At 45.2% G+C, this 23,269-nt stretch overlaps 1 protein-coding gene across 1 annotated transcript in view; it reads left to right on the top strand.

The window, feature by feature from the left end:
* Positions 1–23,269, top strand: part of ZHX2 (zinc fingers and homeoboxes 2) — a 226,570-nt gene that overhangs the window by 104,217 nt on the left and 99,084 nt on the right. The gene's annotated exons all lie outside the window — the stretch shown is intronic.

Consider the following 23,269-nt stretch of genomic DNA (forward strand, 5'->3'; position numbering starts at 1 on the left):
TTAGTTGTATTGAAAAACTAAAATCTGTTTAAAAACATTTGATACATTTTGGTTTCTAGTGGTAAACAGGGCCACTGGAACTATGGGATTCTGCACGAGACAGAAGTGGGTGTAAGTACAACATAATTATTGTAATTGTATTTATATAGTGCTTGCTACTCCAAAATCCTAAGTGGATTAGTATAGAATTTTTTGTATTTCAGCCATGGACATGTTAGTTTATTTGTTGACTAGAATTAAGGGGGGGATGGAGGATCTAGAAAGTGTTATTTGGGAGATTATAGTAGTAAAATTGGGTTTGGGATGAGTCCGGGGAGGGAAGGGTCTAGAAAGTGTAATTTGCAAGATCGTAGCAGTTAAATGAGGTTTGGAATGAGTCCGCAGTGCGATGGAGGGGAGAATCTAGAAAGGGTATTAGGGAGATCATCGTAGTACAATTAGGTTTGGGATGAGTCATTGTGTGGAAGGTGAGGATATATTGAAAAAGGTATAGGATGGAAAATATAGTGGTGAATTAGAGAGAGTTGAAGGTTCCCTCCACACAGAGTAGCGAAGTAATACATATATAGATACATAACTCCATAGAAAGGTATACATGTATATGAAAAATGATAGAGATAAAATGAATGTTCGAGTCCTATGAGCTGCAGATTGCACACTATGCATAGATGGCTACCTAGTGTTGGGCCCGGATGTTTGCAGTTTGTTTTTCTTGTAGAAAGTCTTTGGCAGTCACGTGATAGGTGACTCTTCCTTTGGGTGATACTGCGCATGGGCATCAGCTCCATCCCCAGATTGTTTTTTTCCGCCACCGGGCTCGGATGGGGTTCCAGCGCTCCTTGTTGGAACCGATTACCGTCGGCGCGCAATCCTCACCGGCTTCAAGAAACTACTCTCGAAAGCGTTTTCCAGTCGACACTACTCTTCAAGACCAAGAACGTCAATTCCGGTCGTCGACTACGGCCTTCGGCCCAACTAGGCCTCGACTCCAGCTAATGGAAAGGACGCCATTTAATAAGTGTCCTCTGTGGGTCGAAGTTTCCCCACACCGACCTCCACGAGGTCTGTAACCTCTGCCTCTCTCCGGAGCACGAGGCCAAGTACTGTTCAGCCTGTGCCTCCTTCCGCTCCAAAAAGACTATCCGGGACTGGAGAGCCAGAAGAACAATGGGTCGCTCTTCAGCATCGATTCCGGACGACATCTTCCAGGAAGGCGTCGACGTCCCAGAACAACACAACATCGACAGCAACTCAGAGGCAGAAGATTCTGATGTCGAGGACATGACTCCAGCGCAGCGGGTCGTAAGTAAGACCGTCGACCCCGACCCTCCCTCGACACACACTAAAAAGGCTACGGTCACACCCTCGCCCTCGGGTGCACATCGAGACACTACTTCAACAGCCCCACCTTCGGGCTCGGCCAGGAAGTTAATAAAGCCTTCGGGCGACTTGGGCTCGAGTCGACCCCCACTCGGTGCCAGCCCACACTCACCGGCACCGAAGAAACCATCTAGTACCACACCGAATCCATCGGCGCCGAAACAACTTCGGAGCCACACAAAGCTTCCGACCCCAAGAAAGCACTGGAGCCGAAGCACACATCGGAGCCGAAAAAAAACCCTCGGAACCGAAAAAGACCCCGGCATCCCCCATTAAAGAGAAAAGGTCGAAAGAAGCCGCTACGGCGCCAAAACAAGCTTCCACGCCAAAAGGTCACACTCCTGAAAGACTTGTTTACTCCAGACCCAAAGCAAAAGACTCTCATAAAAGATTCCAAGACTGGTCGATTGACGTTATCAAAGAAACGACCATCAGAGGCACCAGCACCGGCTCCAAAGAAAAAGAAGGACATTGCTACCTCACCTATGCATGTGCCTTCCCCGTCTCCTGCACCCAATCCCTCCCCCCATATTTCACCAGCTAGCTCCCCTACACCATCTAGCACACATGGTGATAATGGGGACGACATATCATATACAGGGGCTAACCCAGAGGAGCCATATTATCCCCAGCCTCGCCAGACCCATGGGATAATTATAATACACCAGACGTTCCAAACGTACCTCAAGATGACATATACCCCTCTAGGCCTTCACCTCCAGAAGACACCATGGGGTTTAACCAGTTACTGCTTAGAGCAGCACAATACCATGGGGTAGACATGCACTCCGATGCAGTAGAGGAGGACTTCCTGCTAGACACATTTGACACCGCACAAAGGTCCTCAGCAATTTTGCCAATGCTCAAAGGCGTGGTTAAACATGCTTCTGAGGTCTTTAAAGACCCAGTCAGAACTCCGGTCATAAACCCAAGAGTTGAGAAAAAGTATAAAGTTGCACCATCTGACCCAGCATATATAGCATATATAAAGGGTCCAGTTCCCCTAGACTCTCTAGTCGTATCTAACGCACGTAAAAGAGCTAACTCTCAAACATCAAGCGAAGCTCCCCCACGAGACAAGGAAAAGGAGTCTAAACTCCTTGACGCGTCAGGGAAAAGAACTGCCTTACAAGCAGCAAACATGTAGCGCATTGCCAACACACAAGCCTTACTAGCACGCTATGATAGGGCACATTATGATGAGCTTGAAGACATAATTCAACATCTCCCTGATAAATTTAAAGATAGAGCTAGTGAGCTAATTCAAGAAGGGAAAATTATCACTAACATCTATCCGCTGTGCACTAGATGCAGCAGACACAGCCTCCAGAGCCGTCAATACTAGCGTCCTGCTGTGCAGGCATGCTTGGCTGCGTATATCTGGCTTCAAGCCAGAGGTCCAAAGTGCTATCCTCAATCAACCATTTGATGAGAAATACTTATTTGGACCCAATGTGGATGTCTCCCTCGAAAAAATGAAGAAAGACACCTACACAGCAAAATCTATGGGAGCCCTGCAGTCACAGGCTCCCAGACGTTCATTTTGTCGCTCCACATATAGAGGTGCAAACAGAGGGTACTCATCAGACACACTTTCCACAGGGTACAAAAGCCCCACTCAGGCTACCTACAGTAAGGGCTACCAAAGGGGAGGTTACCGCGGTAACAACAACAAAGGCAGAGGCAAGACCATCAACTCACGCTCTGCCTCCACCCCTACCCAATGACTCTCCTCCCCTTCCCCCGCCCCATTTCACTCCTGTTGGGGGAAGGATACAGCAATACCTACCAACCTGGGAACACATCACATCAGACAGGTGGGTGCTTCAAATAATTCAGTCAGGTTACTGTCTAGAACTAACATCTACACCCCCAAATATACCACCCAAACAGCGTCCAATGTCACAAAATCATTTAACGCTGCTCAGACAGGAAGTACTTTCTCTCCTGCAGAAAAATGCTGTAGAAATGGCTCCAAAACATCAAAGGAACAAAGGAGTATACTCCCTATACTTCTTAATTCCAAATAAGGACGGATCTGGGAGACCTATTCTAGACCTCAGACCTTTAAACGCTTACATACAGTCAGATCATTTCCATATGGTCACACTTCAGCAAGTCCTTCCACTCCTGTTGCAGAACGATTTTCTTGTCACACTAGATCTCAAAGACGCCTACTTTCACATCCCAATTCACCAGGCACACAAAAAGTATCTAAGATTTGTGCTAGAAGGTCAGCACTACCAATTCAAAGTACTCCTATTCGGAGTAACAGCGCCAAGAGTGTTCACCAAATGTCTAGCAGTGGTAGCAGCACACTTAAGAAGACAGCACATCCACATCTTCCCATATCTAGATGACTGGCTCATAAAAGCACAGTCGTACAGCCAGTGTGTACAACACACTCACAATACAATACTGTTACTCCACAACTTGGGATCCACAGTAAATTACACCAAGTCACATCTGCTACCATTGCGCACACAACAGTACCTAGGAGCAACAATCGATACTCAACTTATCCCTCTCCAGCAAGGATAACAAGTGTGCAAACGCTCCTAACAAAATTCAAATCACAACACTCGCTTCCAGCTCGAGTGTTTGCAACTCCTAGGGATGATGGCTTCTTGCACATTCATATTACCTCACGCAAGACTGCAAATGCGTCCACTTCAAGAATGTCTAGCACGTCAGTGGAACCAGGCTCAGGGTCAGTTAACAGACCTAGTGTTGGTAGACAGTCGGACTCATCGCTCTCTGCAATGGTGGAACACAAAAAACCTGTCAAAAGGCCGACTATTCCTAGAGCCAGTTCCACAAATAATACTAACAGCAGACGCATCGCTCTCCGGCTGGGGAGCCCACCTACTGCATCACATCACGCAGGGAAAGTGGACACCAATGCAAAAACTACTCCACATCAACCATCTGGAGTTGTTGGCTGTGTTTCTAGCTCTAAAAGCATTCCAATAACAAATTGCAAACAAGACTGTCTTAGTCCGCACAGACAATATGACAGCCATGTATTACATAAACAAGGAGGGACACCCTCTCTGCAGTTCTCAACTAGCTCAGCAGATATGGAGGTGGGCTATACCTCAGAACATCTTCTTAATAGCCCAACACGTCCCAGGGGTTCAAAACACCATAGCAGATCTGCTAAGTCGCCAGACTCAGCAGAAGCACGAGTGGGAACTTTATCCACAAGTTCTTCATCCGTTCTTTCATATGTGGGAACAACCTCAGCTAGACCTCTTCGCCACCCACGACAACGCAAAATGCCCACACTTCGCCGCCAGATACCCACACTCACTGGCCAAAGGCAATGCGATATGGATGAACTGGTCAGGACTATTTGCGTACGCTTTTCCTCCTCTACCAATGATTCCTTTACTAGTACGCAAGATGCAACACTCGCTAACGCTTATACTAGTAGCTCCAACGTGGGCCAGACAACCGTGGTACACCACACTGCTACAGCTATCTGTGGTACCACATCAAAAACTAAACCTATCTCCACATCTTTTAACTCGGAACCATGGAGAGATCAGGCACCCGGACCCAGCTCAGCTCAACCTTGCGATCTGGCTCCTGAAGTCATAGTTTGGTTATCTTAAACTCCCTCAAGAGTGCATGAATGTTATCAAGGAAGCAAGGCGTCCCACCACTAGAGTATGTTATGCTGCTAAGTGCAAACGTTTTGTAATATACTGTCAAAACATCAACAACAACTCCCCTAGATGTGTCCATCAGAAACACTTTATAGGCTATTTACTACACCTTCTAAAGTGTAATTTAGCCTACACATCTATCAGGTTGCACCTAGCTGCCATTGCAGCTTACTTACAAAATAGACAACATCTGTCTCTTTTTAGAGTACCAGCCATTAAAGCTTTCATGGAAGGTCTCAAAAGAATAATACCTCCAAGAATACCACCTTCACCTGTGGAACTTAAACATAGTGCTCACACGTCTCATGGGCCCTCCATTTGAACCTTTACCTAAATGCGAATTGCAATTTCTCACATGGAAAGTGGCTTTCCTAGTAGCCATTACTTCTTTAAGAAGAGTTAGTGAAATAGAAGCATTTACCATTCAAGAACCTTTCTGCAAATGCACCACAATAAGGTTGTTCTTCGTACAAACCCTAAATTCCTTCCAAAAATCATTTCGCCATTCCATCTAAACCAATCTGTGGAACTGCCAGTTTTCTTCTCGCAGCCACGAACAGTAGCAGAAAGAGCTCTGCACACCTTAGATGTCAAAAGAGCATTACTATACTACATAGAGAGAACACAAAGCTTTAGGAAAACAAAACAGCTTTTTGTATCTTTTTCACCACTGCATAAAGGCAACCCAATATCAAAATCTGGTATTGCCAGGTGGATCGTTAAGTGTATCCAAATATGTTATCAAAGCTAAGCGTACACTAACAATTCCTCCAAAAGCCCATTCTACAAGGAAAATAGGGGCTTCCATGGCATTCTTGGGGAACATTCCCTTAGAAGACATCTGCAAAGCCAGCTACATGGTCTACACCGCACGCATTCACAAAACACTATTGTGTAGATGTGCAAACAAAGCAACAAGCCACTGTAGGCCAAGCTGTACTTAAAACACTATTTCAAACAACTGCAACAGATACGGGTGGTCGCCGCTAACGTGGGTACTGCTATACAATCTATGCATAGTGTGCAATCTGCAGCTCATATGCCTCGAACGGAAAATGCTACTTACCAGTATGCATCTGTTCTTGGCATGTAGAGCTGCAGAATTGCACACGCCCACCCGCCTCCCCGGCTACCTTTATCTGTTCCAGTGTTATCGACATTAGATACAAATACACATGGTCATCACTATCTCTTAGCTCCATCACTTCCCTAATGGCGAAAAACAATCTGGGGATGGAGCCGATGCCCGTGCGCAGTATCACCCAAAGGAGGAGTCGCCTATCTCGTGACTTCCAAAGACTTTCTACAAGAAAAACAAACTGCAAACATCTGGGCCCAACACTCGGTGGCCATCTATGCATAGTGTGCAATTCTGCAGCTCTACATGGCAAGAACAAATGCATACTGGTAAGTAGCATTTTTCTTATAAAGCCCCATGTATGTGTGCATGTATGGATAAATACTCTTTTTCAAATGTTGCTGTTGGGGGTTATAATTTCGTTACATTTGTATTTTTATTTTATATTTCCCCCACTATTTCAATAGTGATGTACTTGTAGATATCATTGTTATGATCATATTCATATATTGTAATGAATAAAATACAGAAACTCATAAGCATATCATCCAATAATCTAGTTTAAAAATAGAGACCCATCAACATGCAATCTATAACTTCTATTTAAATTATGTTGTGGCCTATATTCGTGTTATGCATTATATATATATATATATAGATAGATATATATATATATATATATATATATATATATATATCTATATATATATATATATATACACACACACACACACACTTGTTACGCAGACCTATCAGAATATCTATATTTTTAAAACATGAGTATGAATATATTTGTACAATGAAATGCACATATTTAAATACATACAATGAAATTATACATGTTTACATTGACAGGCACAGCGCATCTGTGTTTGAGTATGATGGTCATGTAGGGAAGAGGCAAATCTTAAATAGTTTGGCTGCTTGAACAGAGAAAGATGTACAACCCATGTTTTTGTTGTTGCGTTTGCTGGGGTTTTGAGTCAGGTGGCAGTCTGGAGCGGAGGTTTCTTTGTAGGTATTTGGTGATTTTTTTCCTGATAAGTGATCTTGTTCCATGTATTGCTTTGTGGGTGATGAAAAGAGGCTTAAAGGTGGATCATCTGGTAACTGTCAACCAATGTAGGGCCCTCAAAGCAGGGGAGATGTGGGCTTGCAGCTTTACACGTAGGAGTAGTCTGGCAGCAGAGTTTTAAATTAGTTGTAGTCTTTTTATAGTTAATAGTGATGATCCGTAGTAGAGGACATTAGCGTAATTAAGTTTAGATAGTACAAGCGAGATAGTCTCTTGGACAATGTGTGGAAATCCTAGGTGGGGGAAGATGCGTTGCAGAGTTTTCATAGCAGTGAAACTTGATCTTGCTAACTTGTCCACTTGGGCATTCATTGATAATTTGGAGCCCATGGTAATTCGAAGTCTTCGCACTTCCTTAGATATTTTAGGTGGGGGTCCCAGATCATCAGGCCAGGTGCAGAGTTTGTCATAATTTTCCAGTTGCCACATGTGAATATTTAAGTTTTAGAAGCTTTCAATTTGAGATGGCTCCTTGTCAGCCACTGAAACGGCTGAGGCAACTGTGAATTTTTGAGTTTCCAATGTCTTTGGGGCTTTCAAGTTTAAGAAGTATTAGTGTCTCGTCTGCATAGTTATAGCATGTGAGCTGAAATTCTTTAATCATTGTTCATGATATCTTCATGTAGATGTTGAAAAGCCGGGGCGAAATGATGGAGCCTTGAGGGACCCTTGCTTTTGTTAAGTACGTTTTGGAGGAAAAGGCGTAGTATGGATGAAGATTGTTCTGTTTTGAAGGCAGCATGTAATACGTTGAGCAGTCCCCTCTCTGCTGGCTTTGTAGAGTCTTTGCATTAGAGCAGAGGTCTTCAAACTGTGGGGCGGGATGTGTTCCCAGGGGTGTGTGAATGGGTCTCCACTTACATGTAAACGAAGTTAGCCTGGAAACGAGAAAGGCGCGTTTCAAGGCGGTGTTCGTTTATATGCAGAAGTTAAAGCCCATAAAAAAGTAGCACGAGGGAAGGGTCAGTGAATGTGAAGTCTGGGTCAAATACATGGCTAAAAAGAAGAAAACATTCAGCATTTTATTATAATATATTTTTTCACCGTCTGAGAACTGCATGTAAAAACATGCACATATCTTAAATGAAAATAAAGTGCAAGTTGAACTGATCAAAGGGAAATATACTTCTTTCCTTTATGAAACCTCAGTTGGCTGATGTGATCACTGGGGGATGGCTTTGTGTGTGACCAGATAGTCACAGAATTAAATCCTGATTGGTGCAGTCAGAAATAGTGACTTGTTTATCGTGTTATGAGGTCCCAGTCAGTGACAGAAAGCACTGTGAATGTCATGATTTCAAAATTGTATTACACTGTATAAAACAAGCTGCTGCAAAAAACTGATCAAGATGAAACAAGTGGTTTAAAATATACATTTTAGTGATAATCATTCAAACTATATCTAGCGTAAATATTTGTGTGTCCGTTGAAAGGGTGCACTCCATTTAACAGACCCATATTACCACTCAAAAAGGTTAAATAATTGCCTCCATGAAGCGGAGTGACTCCTTTAATTAAAAGCTACACTGGCTCCAAAGCAATGGTTAATTGCACACTGCACACATTTACATTTCTTTCAGTTAGCAGGTACCTTTGAGAGACTGCGTGTTTCTTCTTAGATCTCTATCTGTTTCACAGCACAGGAACTCCCTGTGAGTGAGCGAGCACTGGACCCTAGTTATGGCAGTCTTACTATGAAAAAAAAACATGGGGTGCATTTGCCTTGCTAGCATTAATGCCCAGGTCACTATTGTTGCGCACGGAGCAGGGCCCAAGCTACAGGGGAGTCGAGAGGGCCTAATATGCTTTTTTGTTGCTGTTGTTTTTGATACAAAGCAGCAGAAAACCTGCTTTGGGCATCTGGCCTAGAAGTAATGGCCCTGTTAAGTGGGCAGAGTAGACGGCCTGCTTCGCAGAGCTGCAGGTATCATTGGTGCTGCAGTTGCACTAAAGGTCCAGGGAATACTTGCTGTGCCAGTGTTATTTTGAACAATGGCCAAAGGGAGGGTAAATATTAAGCAAAGGAGACACCTTGATTTGGGCATCAGAGAGATTAGAGGGAGAGGAAAGATGTGAGATGGGAGCCCATTCGTTAACAAACGTAAGAGGTGACATTAAGGCAGTACCTATCATTAGTGAAACCGGTGCAGTGACACTTTTTTCCATGGGCCCACTGCATCACAATTATGAATGTTGTGCAGAATGGTGCAGAAAAGGGGCTCTTTCAGAAAAAGACTGGACTTGTTTTGACATTAAAGTGATGGTGTGGAAGGAGTAAAGGAAGAGGAGATAGCCTGCTTCTCAGGGCTACAGCCATCATTAGTGCGGCAAGTGAAGTGCATTGGGACCCACAGGACACCAATTATGGGCAGTAATATTTTTGTCCCAGATTTAGTGTGGATTACGGACTACATGAAAGCACACTTGAAATGATGATCTGATTCTCCAGTATTCAATCTTTCATAGATTCACATGCTTGTATCTTCCCCGCCGTCATGGTGGGAGTCTCCCGGTAAATAATAACCATAGCAGTAGAAGAAAAACTGCCTGGAAACCATAGAGTAGTGAAACAATAGGTAAACTCTCCTCCTCATTATGTGGCCCAAACTACAGCCAAGCAGCTGCCAGCACCAGCCTACACCATTCCCAGCAGAGCCACCATACCTCAGATTTCCAACCGCCTTCGTATGAGAAGGAGTCTCCCTGAGCTCAGCTCAGTTTTTCTCTCTCCATTGAAGTTTTGACCTTCACAGTTGGAAGTCGGGTACTGGTTTTTTTTTGGTCAGGATTATTACATTCAAAATGTCTGAAGGCTCCAAGAAGAGACTTTTCAGAGCTTGCAGGTCCTGTGGCAAGGCCAGATTATTTTCTGAGGACCCACACAAGGAATGCTTGTACTGCTTGTACCCTAAGCATATCCCTAAGGACTACAAGTATTGCCGGACCTTCCCTGCCAAAACCATTAAGGATAGGGAAGCACGCCTCTTATTATGGCTTCAGAAGAGAAAATCTACAGACTCTGGGTCTGAGGGGGAAGTGAAGGGACACACCTCTAAGAAACAGAAAAGAGGGTCCTCTGAGGAAAAAGGAGATTTGAAGAAACAAAAAGCCGGAAAAACCAAGGAAGGTGAATCTTCTTCTTCTCTCCCTCCAACTCCTCTCCAGCCTTCCTAAGAAAAGAAGGCTCCGTCGTCGCTTCCGTTGACGAAATCTGCTGAAATTCCAGTCAGATCGCCGATGAGGCCGTCGACAACGACAATCTCGATGACGACCGCTTCGTCGATGACTATTCCGTCGGCGGTGAGTACCAGACCTGCGTCAACGGCAAGATCTTAGTCGACGACCATCCCGTCGACGATGCAGCTGATGGTTCCGTCAACGGCCCCGTCGACGACTCAGTCAACGGCCCCGTCGACGACTCAGTCGACGGCGAGAACATCGTCGACGATGCCTGCATCTTCAACGATGACTTCAACCTACATCTCCATAAAAAGGATTGCTCCGTCGACGGGCTCGTCGGCGAGCAAAAAAGGAGAGTTTTTCACGCCGAAGAATTGACCTCTACTTCACTCTACCATACTGGATTGCCAGGAATCTGAGGAGGAAGGACCCTATGGCGTTGCCTATAGTCCTTCGCAGCTTCATATTAAAAGCCAGGACTCGGATGAGAGACTTTTTCAAGAGGTCCAAGAGCATTTCTCTTTTAAAGATCGCACGGTCAAAAGCCAAAAGAGATACGAGTCATTTCATCAGGCTTACCAATATGAGGACGAAGAGGGAGTGGATACATCTGTTCGGGAAGAGGCTCTGTCAGTGCCAGTCTCTTTGATATCAGACTTAAGACACATGATTGACAGCTATTACCGTCGCTTTCCGGAAGATAATGCTCCAGCCTCTTCCACTGCCTCTGCTACTGTCTCTCAATCTGTGAAAGAAACACCCCTAGTTCAGCCACCTCCTCCCCCTCAACGGACGGGTGTCCAAAAGGTTATTACTATTCGGGATGATTTGAATGATTCCGATCATGACGATCAAGAGGAGGAAGGAGAAATTCCTCAAGATGATGTGGTTGGGGATGAATGGGACCAATATATTGTTCCAACTTCCCCAGTGTCACCATTGCCTCAAGCAAGCTCTCCACCAGAGGACATAGCCAGTTTTCACGATCTGATTGAAAAAGCGGCTAAGAGATTCCAACTTACTATGCCAGTTAAGTAAAGCAATGTTTTCTTTGCGACTTCAAAGAGTCTTCTAGGAAGTCTGTAAGAGCCATTCCAGTCATTCAACATATCTGGGATGAAGGAATCAAGCTGATGAAGAATCCAGCTTCAGTTTCAGCATCTATACCCAAGCTGGATAAGAAGTATCTCGCTACAGAAACGGCTCCAGCATGTCTTATTGGTCATCCTTGACCGGAGTCGGTTGTGACTCAATCAGCGCAGAAGCGCTCCAAGAATCCAATGGTAACATGCATGGCACCCCCTGATAAGGAGGGCAAGAGAATGGACGGCATAGGTAAACGCTTTGCAGTCGTGGCAGCAGCATCAATCAAAGCGGCTAACGCGATGGCACTTCTGAGCCGGTTTAATAGACAGATGTAGTCTGACATCGCACCACTCCTGTCACATCTTCCGGATGACAAGAAAGAGGAGGCGAATGCCATTCTGCAGGATGGAGCCAGGGCAGCGTCTGAGTCCACAGACGTAGCAATGGATATAGCGTGTATAGCTTTCCGCCAGATGGCTGGGACGGTAGCCCTACGGAGACAAGGATGGCTCAAGGCCATATCCTTTAGACCTGAGGTTCAGTCTAAAATCTTGGACATGCCATTTGATGGCGAAAGCCTTTTCGGTAAGCATATTGATGAGGCGCTGCAGGGGATAAAAGCAGACACTGACACTGCTAGATCCTTGGGATCATTGCAGCAAGGCCGTTATCAGTCATTTCGCGGCAGAGGATCCAGAGGACATTTTCAGCAACGTTCCTCTTACCAATCTAATCGGTACCAACCATACAATCAACAGGGATACCATCAGTACTCCTCCAACCAGCAGTATCTGTCCGCGAATACTTCTTTCCAACAAGGAAGGAGAAAATCTGCTGCCAGAGGAAAGCAAGACTCTGGTCGCAGACAGTGATGTTCTTCAGGCGCCTCCAACACCGTTTCAGATCAACCAGTTCCACTACCTCTCTGTTTCTTCCGCATTGGCAGTCTATAACATCGGACAGATGGGTATTAGACATCATTACACAGGGTCACACCCTGGAATTCTCACAAAAACCTCCAAACCGTCCACCTCTCTGCAGAATTCAACAACATCTAACAGCTCTCAAAGCAGAGATCTTACCACTCATACTGAAAGGAGCGATAGAGGAAGTCCCATCAGACCAGCAGGGAACAGGCTTTTATTCGCATTTCTTCCTAATAAGGAAAAGGCAATCTTCAAAATGGAGGCAGCTACTGGACCTCAGAGATCTCAACAAATACATAAAGAAAATTTCATTCCACATGCTGTCCTTACAGGAAATTCTTCTACTGCTTCGCAAGGGAGACTACATGGTCTCTCTAGACCTGTTGGTTGCATACTTCCACATTCCGATACACAAAAAACACAAAAAGTAACTTCGATTCATGGTGGCGGGCGCCATTACCAGTTCAAAGTGTTGCCTTTCGGCCTGAAGTCTGCCCCCAGAGTATTCACAAAATGCATGGCTTCAATAGCGGCACATCTAAGGCAGCAAGGTCTCCAAATGTTTCCTTATTTGGACGACTGGTTGATAAAAGGACCATCGTACCAAGCAACACAAGGGTCTTTACGGATTTGCATGGATCGCTTTCGAAGATTAAGCCTTCGGATAAACAGAGAAAAATATTTTTTTTCTTCCGACACGGTCTCTACAATTCCTAGGAGCAATCTTAAAAACTCAGGAAGTAAAAGCGTACTCATCAACAAAAATCCTGAATCTGACTGCATCTCTGCCATCAAAAAAAGTTCACTTCCATCCATCCGCCGCCGGACCCCCGGGTTGTCGGCTCTAAGGCAGTGCGCTCATTATATTCTATGTTGATAGTTTTACTGCTGCGGCCAGCCCTGGGGGTTGTCGGCCTTACATTGTGTATTCTTATGCATGTAAAATAAAGGTCTTCAAAAAAAAAAAAGTTCACTTCCATCAGGATATTCAAGTCATTACTGGGAATGATGTCCTCCTGTATCCCATTGATTCCCAACTGCCGTTTGCAGATGAGACCACTGCAAGAAGCCCTGGACAAACAATGGGTTCAAGCTCTGGGTTCCTTCGACGACAAGCTGGTCCTAACCTGTCAGATCAAACGAGCAATGTCATGGTGGGGTATCGGGAGCAACCTGACAAAGGGCATCTTATTCGAACCACAATCGCCAAGTTACGTCATGACATCAGACACTTCATTACGAGGTTGGGGAGCACATCTGCAAGACCTAGAGATTCAAGGCCTTTGGTCTCCCAAGAGGCAAAACTTCACATCAATTTCTTGGAATTGAAAGCTATTTCCCTGGGCCTTTAGGCTTTTCTTCCCAGAATCCAAGGTTCATCGGTCTTAGTGCGGACAGACAGCACTACAACAATGTTTTACCTTCGCAAGCAGGGTGGCACAAGATCAAAGCCCCTATCGACACAAGCACAAAAAATCTGGACTTGGCTTCTGCGTCACAACATAACTCTGCAAGTGGAACATGTTCCAGGGATAGAAAACACAAAAGCGGATCTGTTAAGCAGGTCATCCGACATTTGCCACGAGTGAGAACTATGTCAAGTCCAACTGAATCGGATTTTCAACTTGTGGGGCAAGCCAAGTTTGGACCTGTTTGCAACTCGGAGCAACAAAAAGTGCAGGCATTATGCCAGCAGGTTCCCTCAGCAGGGTTCGAGAGGGAATGCTCTTCATCTCCGATGGACAGGGATGTTTGCTCATGCCTTCCCTCCCTTCCCCTAATTCCGAGAATATTGAAAAAGAGGAGATCGGAACCTTGCCAAATAATTCTAATAGCCCCAGCCTGGCCGAGGTAGTTTTGGTATACAGAACTTCTCCAACTGTCGGTGGAACCAAGGATACAATTCCCAATAACCAGGGATTTGATTTCCATGAACAGAGGCCAAGTACTTCATCCACAATTGACCTCTCTAAAATTGTCAGCTTGGAACCTTTTGAGCACGAATTTTAGTCATTAGATATCCCTCCGGAATGTCGTGAAATATTGAAAAGTTCCGCAGCACTGTCTGCCAACAAGACATATACTGCAAAATGGAAACTATTCTGTAATTGGTGCCTTGCTCGTACAGTGCATCCCTTCTCGTCTTCACCTGAGCAAATTCTTCCTTATTTGCTGCATTTAGCCAGATCAGGACTTTCGCATTCATCTATTAAAGTCCATCTAGAGGCAATATCCAGTTACCGAAGATATACAGGATGCCCATCTCTGTAGTCCCAAAGATTAATCAAGGAATTTTTAAAAGGGTTATTCAGAAAGTTTTCTCCAGTTAAGTATCCTCCGCCTCCATGGCAGCTTAACACAGTCTTGTCACAACTCATGTAAGCTCCGTTTGAGCCAATCCACAAATCTGAATTGCAATTTTTGTCATGGAAAGTAGCATTACTCCTGGCACTCACATCAGCCAGGAGAGTCCGCGAAATCCAAGCCTTTTCAATACAGGATCCCTTCATACAATTCAGGCCAGATAAGGTGATGCAAAGAACTAATCCAAATTTTGTGCCTAAAATACCCTCTTCTTTTCATCTAAATGAACCGGTGATCCTGCCTACATATTTCAAAAATCCTTCTACAGAGGCTGAAAAAGCTCTTCATACTTTGGACATTGGCAGATGTCTAAAGTTCTACATTGAAAAGACAAACTCCTTTCGCAAATCAAACCAATTGTTTGTTGCTTACTCAGGGCCAAGAAAAGGTCTGGCCCTCTAGATGGATTGCATCCGCCATCGTCTTCTGTCAAGAGAAAGCAGGAAGACATCTCGACATGAGAGTCCGTGCGAACGATACACGGAAGATGGCAACGTATTCTGCATTGCTCGCAGGAGTACCCCTTTCAGACATATGCAGAGCGGCAACCTGGTCGAATGTTTATACATTCACCAAACATTACTGTCTGGACACAGAATGGAAAGCAGATGCAGCAGTGGGACAAGCAGTTCTGTGACATCTTTTTAAATGAGCAAACAAAACAAGTGATGGACCGAATGTGGATCAATGTCACACATTCATCCCAGTCCAAAGATCTGGGCTCAAATCCATCGTTTTTTTGCACTCCACACCACCCTGGGTTAGACAATGGCGATATGCAAATCAGCTCTGACCCTGTACCCCATGGGAACAGTCCAGTCCGAACTACAAAAGCCATGTCCTTCCCAGAACGGATTCAAGCATCCGAGGACCGGACCGGTTTCGAGGTAACACCTCTCATCAGCCCGGCTAGCTTGACTCCAGTGGTGTGGAGTGCCTGGGACCCACGTCTGAGCATCCCCAGCGCACTTAGGGCGGAAGTTGCAAACAAAACAGGTGATGGACAGAATGTGGATCAATGTCACACATTCACCCCAGTCCAAAGATCTGGGCCCAAATCCATCGTTTTTTTGCACTCCACACCACCCTGGGTTAGACAATGGCGATATGCAAATCAGCTCTGACCCTGTGCCCCATGGGAACAGTCCAGTCCGAACTACAAAAGCCATGTCCTTCCCAGAACGGAATCAAGCATCCGAGGACCGGACCGGTTTCGAGGTAACACCTCTCATCAGCCCGGCTAGCTTGACTCCAGTGGTGTGGAGTGCATGGCTTTTGTAGTTCGGACTGGACTGTTCCCATGGGGCACAGGGTCAGAGCTGATTTGCATATCGCCATTGTCTAACCCAGGGTGGTGTGGAGTGCAAAAAACGATGGATTTAGGCCCAGATCATTGTACTGGGGTGAATGTAAGACATTGATCTACATTCTGTCCATCAAATTGTTTTTTGTAATTTTCTCCCTGTACTGGGGATGCTCAGACGTGGGTCCCAGGCACTCCACACCACTGGAGTCAAGCTAGCCGGGCTGATGAGAGGTGTTACCTCGAAACCGGTCCGGTCCTCGGATGCTTGATTCCGTTCTGGGAAGGACATGGCTTTTGTAGTTCGGACTGGACTGTTCCCATGGGGCACAGGGTCAGAGCTGATTTGCATATTGACGTAAATAATTAATTTACTCTCTTAATTTCTATGCAGGTAAGTACTTAATCAATAATAACTCAATCAGAATGAAAGAAAACAGAGTCCGTGGTGTTAGAGTTTCTAAAGGGTTTATTCCTCATAAAGGAATCAGGATATCATGTTCTGACCACCACAGGGGTGTCAGAAGGGATAGAGAGCGCGCTAATATTTTATTGACAGTGCATAGCTTATATACTTGATTTACATCATAAGGAATAATGTAAGAGGCGTAACAGCTGAGAGAAGACAAGATAACAGTATACACGTGGTACTAATACATCATCAAGAGGCGTAAACTAGGCGTGGACCAGAGGTGTGTGCTAGAAACGTCACTGATAGGTGACGCAAGTGGGTGGCACCAAGGGGTGGTGCTAACAGAATGTTGCAATGTCAGCAGAAATCGGAAGCTTGGATGCGCGCGCAGCTGCATGACGTGTGATTGACGGGGTGCAGGGGACTTGACATTTACACTGACGGAAAGAGACAGAAGTCTGGCATGTCAGATCAACTTGTACTTCTATCATATCTGATATCTGATGTTTAGGAACTATACTATCTGGGCGGAAAGGTCTCTAGGGCAGAAGCTGTTCTATGCTAACTGTGGATGCGTGTATAAGCGCCTGAGTGTCTACAAGTGAAGCGTGGGGGCACGGGGCCTTCCATGGAAGCATGGCAACGGAGGCTATGAATTACTTGCATTAAAGACAGGTCGGCCCTTTGGCTCTGCAGCTGGAGAGGATGTTTACAGGATCTAGTAGGCAGGAATGTATTCTCGGGGAGCGGAACAGATAACTCGAAGGTTATAGTCAGTCTTGGCAGAAAGCAGGCTTGAGCTGAGCGCGAGGGGCCGCGCTGAAAGTAGGACAGAGTTCACGGGTACAGAGGTAGCCTGGGCAGAGTCAGGAGCCACAAAAGAGGTTCAGATGGCAGGAATTCAGGGCCTACTCTGGCTAGAGCAGGAATACATAAAGTGTACTACAAAGAGACGGTGGCATAGCATACTTAGGAACGGACTACATAATCCATTCATGGTGGATCTGAAAGAGGACATGTTAACGGTGGACGCAAATGTGTTTGCGTCTTCATAGCTGGCACAGGAGGGAAGTTACATGCACCTTAAGCTGGTACATGGAGTCGGTGGGGTACGCGCTAGGGAACACAACATGGCCAAAATTTAATTTTCCTCATTCCCTCCTTGTTCCCTACGGACCCTTCATGAAATATCGATCCTCATGAATCTATCAGTCTGTTCTTGTAACATCATTTGTTCTTCTTTCTTTCGGTTACGTATTGAGTGAAAACTAGAATGTTCAATACAAGAAGTGGCACACAGTCCACAAATCGCTGGCCCACACTGCAGGCACAGGCAGCAACTGAATACTAGGACTAGGCCAATGCCTAGGAAGGATAGGATCTTCCATCCCCAAGCTGTTAACGTTGTCCAGAACCAACCGGACCAAGTCCAGGTGCCTGGAGTCTGATGTATCTGATTTGCAATTTTATGGAGACGGGTGATAGCTTGATATACAGATGGTGCATTTTGTGGGATGAAAACACAGCAACTTGACCCGATGACCTTACAGGCTCCACCTCTATCTGCCAAGATGACGTCAATTACAAGACGATTCTGAAGGACAACAACCCGCATAGCGGACTGCTCTTCTGTTAAGTTACCTAAGGCGGAGGCAGTTTCATTTACTACGGCTTCAAGTGTTCTAGTTAATCTGCGTATTAACTTACTATTCTGGACAGGGCCTAAAAAGAAAAAGAATCCTTTATTAAAGTCGGTGTACTGTTCCCATGCCGTTTCTGTGTAGTCGACAAGTGGGATGTCTCTTCTGGATCTGTTCTTTACTAGATTGGAATTTCTATGGTAATCAGGAGGAGCTAGAAAAACAGGTGGCAGGAGGAATGCAATGTAACAGGTACCATCCCAATCTGGAGGTAGACGTATGTATGCGGTATGACCACAAACAAAGTAAGAATGACTGGTAGCTTTGAAAGATGATTTTCCATCATCACTGAATTCGACCACAGTAGTGCATTTACTATGACCTAAGTGTACTGAACCTTTCTTCTTGATACATAATTCACCAGTGACTGGCAGTACTGACATAATGGGTAGAACTGGTGTGGCTTCGGATTCGACAGTAAGAATCATAAGGCTAATTGTGTGATTACCTAATCCATACACTTCATTTTCTAGATCAGTTCCTATTCTAGTGGGGAGTCCCTCCTTATCCGGGTAACAGACGTCTAGTAGGACCAAGTTCAGGTTTCCCCAAACCCAACCCCCATCGAAAACAGCAATGTCGGGATCTAAAGAATTAATTATCTTAAACCATGCTCCGCAGGAGCCATTGTGAGAGAACGGGTACGGAAAGAGAGGCAGGGCTCCCTTGTAATTCTGGTAGGGAGGGAGTCGGCCACATATCCAGCAATTTGTAGCATTGTTAGTTTGATGAGAATGATGTAACATACTAATGAATGTATTGTTGCGCAGCGCGAGTCTGTAGGAAAGCTCGTGAGGAGGTAACTCACTAAAAGTGTGTTCAGCAGAGACATTGTAAGCAGATTGTTCACGCTTGAAAATAGGATAGTAGATAGGTAATAAGATGCTAGCAACAATGATTAAAATACTGAGAATAACCATGATTATTAGTGTCACTATGCAGTGACTACGAAGTGATTTGCAATATGTATCTTTCTTTGCTTCTCTCTCTCTATCTCGATCTAGGGGATACATGTCAGAAACTATTTAACCGATTCACCTAGGGGAGGACTTAAACAATTAAACTGTCTGACTTGCTAGATCGTAATTTCATGCGGTATCGTTCTTGAGGAGTCTTTTCTCGTTTAGAAGTCTTAAAGTCATTGAGTTCGGTACAGTCTTTGGTGGGGGTGGATGAGCCCGGGTCGGATTTCAGTCCATTGCACAGTTTAACGTGGCTCATATGGACCCACCCCTTTCTTCCCTCGATTTTCACCGCAGTCCTCGTGGTCAGTAGAACGGTCTTCGGTGATTTCCAGCGGGGCTCCAACGGACTCTTTCGATCGAAATTGCGGACCAGAATCAGGTCCCCTGGACGGACCTCATGCGGCTTGACATCAGTGTTGTCGGGGAAGGCTGCGGCAACCTGTGAACGACATGATTGGAGTGCAGACATCAAGGAGGCAAGGTAATCTGTCAACATGTTAGAATCAACATCAGTAATCTTTTTAGGAATGGGCGTCCCCCACATATTCGGTGGTCTTCCAAAGACCACCTCGTACGGAGATAGCCCTGATCTTGAATGGGCGACCATTCTCATATAGAATAGTGCCACTGGCAGGGCGACTATCCAGTCGACCCCTTTTTCCTGACATATTTTGGCAAGGCGGATCTTTAATGTCTGGTTATGCCTTTCTACAAGGCCTGCTGCTTCTGGATGTCGGACACAATGGAACTTCCACTGGTATCCCAATAACAAGGAAACTTGCTTCATTAATTCGGATGAGAATGGCTGACCGTTATCTGAGTACACGACACGAGGCATGCCGTATCGTGGGAAAAATTCACGAACCAACTGTTTGGCAGTGGTCGGAGCAGTGTAATCTGGGACTGGGTATGCTTAGGTCCAGCGGGACAGAGCACAGACAACTACGAGAACATATTTAAATCCTCGACAACGGTCCATCTGGATATAATCCATCTGGAGGACTTCAAAAGGGTGATCGGGAGGATGAAATCCACCTTGCTCTACAGGGACGCTTTTACCTGGATTGAACTGACAACAGATCATGCAAGTACGCACTTTCTGTTTTGCGGCTGCTCGTAAGTGTTTATTGTTCCAGAGATTTTGCAAACTGTCTAGCATTGCTTTCTCTCCTAGGTGGGCAGGACTATGTGCTGTATTTATCATGACTTGAACCATAGAGTCAGGGAGAAACCATGTAGATTTTCCCTTCGTCATCCAACCTTGATCTGTCTGGATCCCTCCTAGTTCAATCCATTTCTTTATTTCTTCTGGAGTAGCATGTGTCTGAATGTCAATAACATCTAGTGTGGGATCCCTGACTGTCATACACTTTGTCGGGTCTGTTGTCTTTGTCGTGTCAGTTGTCTGAGTGTGAGTTAGTGCTGTATGTTTTGCTGTCTGATCTGCCAGGTCGTTACCCTGGGAAACAGAATCTGTGGCTTTAGTATGTGCTTTACACTTCATGACGGATATGGCTGAAGGCAGATGTATTGCTTCTAACAGTGCTTGAATGAGTGGACCATGCTGTATCTTTGTACCATGAGAGGTCAGAAAACCTCGTTCTTGCCAGAGCATGCCGAAGTCGTGTACGACTCCGAACGCATAACGGGAATCAGTGTATATGTTGACATTTCTGTTCTTGGCTAGAATACAGGCTCGGGTCAGAGCGATGAGCTCTGCTGCTTGAGCAGACAATGTATCAATACGATGTGTCTCTTTAACTTCGGTTTCAGTGGTCACTGCATACGCGGCCACTAATTCTCCTGTACTTGTTCTCATGCATGAACCATCCACATAAAGTGTCAGGTCTGGATTTGTCAATGGAACATCTGTTAAATCTCGTCTGGGCTTTGTTACTGCATTAATGATCTCTATACAATCATGTGGAACTGGATCTGTCATAACTGTAGGTAACAGTGTTGCTGGGTTCAAGATACTGCAGCGTCTGATTTCTATGTGTGGCTGGAATAGTGTCAATTCGTAACCTGTCAGTCGTGCTATAGTCAAGTGTTGAGTCTGGGTTCTGTTTAACAGAACCTCTACAGAATGTGGAACTTGTACTGTTAACTGATGACCTAAAACAATTGAGTCGCTTTGTCTGATTGCTAACGCTGTTGCTGCTACTGACTTTAAACATGCAGGGAGTGCCTGTGCTACTGAATCCAATGTACTTGAAAAATAAGCGCAAGGCTTATGTGAACCTGCTTGATCTTGAGTGAGGACAGACAATGCTGTACCATCACGTTCTGTAACAAAAAGTGTAAACGGTTTGCTGTAACATGGTGTTGCTAAAACTGGTGCTTGGCATAAAGCTTTCTTTAATTCCTCAAAGGCTTGTGTGTGTTCCTGAGTCCAAGGGAGGGCAATGGAAGTTGCAGCCTCCTGGGTCGTTAACTGAATGAGTGGTTTAGCTAGAAATGCATATTGAGGAATCCATTGTCTGCAGTACGAGGTGAGGCCTATGAAGGCCCGCACTTCCTTTTGTGTCTGGGGTCGTGGCATATTTACAATTAACTGAATGCGATCGGGAGTGAGCTGTCTCCCCACTTTGGACAGCAAGTGACCCAAGTACACAACTTGCTGAACACAGAATTGTAGCTTCGAAGGAGACACCTTGTGTCCCTTGTCAGCCAGGAAATGCAAAACTGTCAGTGATGCTTGTTCACATTCGGGCTCACTTCGTGCGGTGATCAGTAGATCATCGACGTATTGCAGTAAAGCTGTATTAACTGGCATTTGGATACAATCTAGTTGTCTTTTCAGTGCTTGACTATAGATGCTGGGGCTTTCTGTAAATCCTTGAGGTGCGCGGGAAAATTTGAAACTTCGTCCATTTAAACTGAATCCGAAGAGATATTGGCTCTCCGGGTCAATAGGTACACTGAAGAAAGCGTTCTTGAGATCGATCACACTAAAGAACGTTGCTTCTGAATCAATAGCAGTTAACAGGGAGGAGATATCGGGGACCACAGGGTACTGTGGTACAATGCATTTGTTCAGTTCTCGAAGGTCAATCACCAGCCGATATACTGGCGGTGCATTTCGGTCTGTACGTTTAAGAATTGGAATGATGGGTGAATTACAGATATTGGAGTCGGTCTCTACGACTACCCCCTGGGCAATAAGCTCTTCAATTATTTTCAGTAAAGCCACTACAGCATCGGGTGGTAACTTGTATTGTCTGATTCTGGGTAAAACAACTCCTGTCTTGAGTGTAACACGATATGGAGTGATATGCATACAACCTACATCTGCTGGGCCTTTTGCCCATAAGTGATCTGGTACATTTTTCAATCTTACATCAAAGTCACGTAGAACATAATGACCCTTGAAATCCCGTAGAAAGAGTCTGACTCCCTCCGGGGAACAGCATATTATAGCTCCTAGAGCTTTCAGTGTTTTAATTCCTAACAGATTTTCTGGACATGATTTCGTAAGTAACAAATCTGTAACTCGTGATAACGGACCCACAGCTAATGGTACTGGTTCTGATACTTCATTTACAATAGGCTGTCCTGAAAAACCAAGGGAAACATTCTGTGAGCCTGAGAGGGGTGCCCCTGGGACTTCATTGTGACTTATAGTAGTGCGACTTGCCCCTGTGTCAATTAAAAACTTTCTGCCTTTTCCTAATACGTGACTATGTACATAAGGACCTTCTTGATCTACAGGAATTTCAATAAGAGGCAAATCACCTTCCCTCCCTAGGCTGTTTCATGTGTATCGGGGATAATCTGGATATGCCGACTGGGCATACTGGTACATCTGTTGTGAGACTTGCCGAGTTGCGGCAGCGGGCTGTGTCTGAGCATGCTGTGGCTGCGGTACTGCTACTGTCTGTACTGTATGGGACTGATCATGCATAGGCTGTGTATTCTGCATTGGCTGTTCGTTCTGTGAGGTCTGTTGATGACCCTGTTCATGTCTCGGCGGACGCGGTCTTTCTTTAGTTTTACCTGTCTCGATGTTATGTTTCAGGACTGGACATTCATGTACGTAGTGACCTGGCTGCTTGCAATAATTACATGTCCCTTTAACGGGAGCGGCAGAATGATTGGTCTGGGCCCCACCTTTCCTATGACCGTCGGC

This window comes from Lissotriton vulgaris, chromosome 4_1, assembly GCF_964263255.1.
Source record: "Lissotriton vulgaris chromosome 4_1, aLisVul1.2, whole genome shotgun sequence".
NCBI classification, from domain to species: domain Eukaryota; kingdom Metazoa; phylum Chordata; class Amphibia; order Caudata; family Salamandridae; genus Lissotriton; species Lissotriton vulgaris.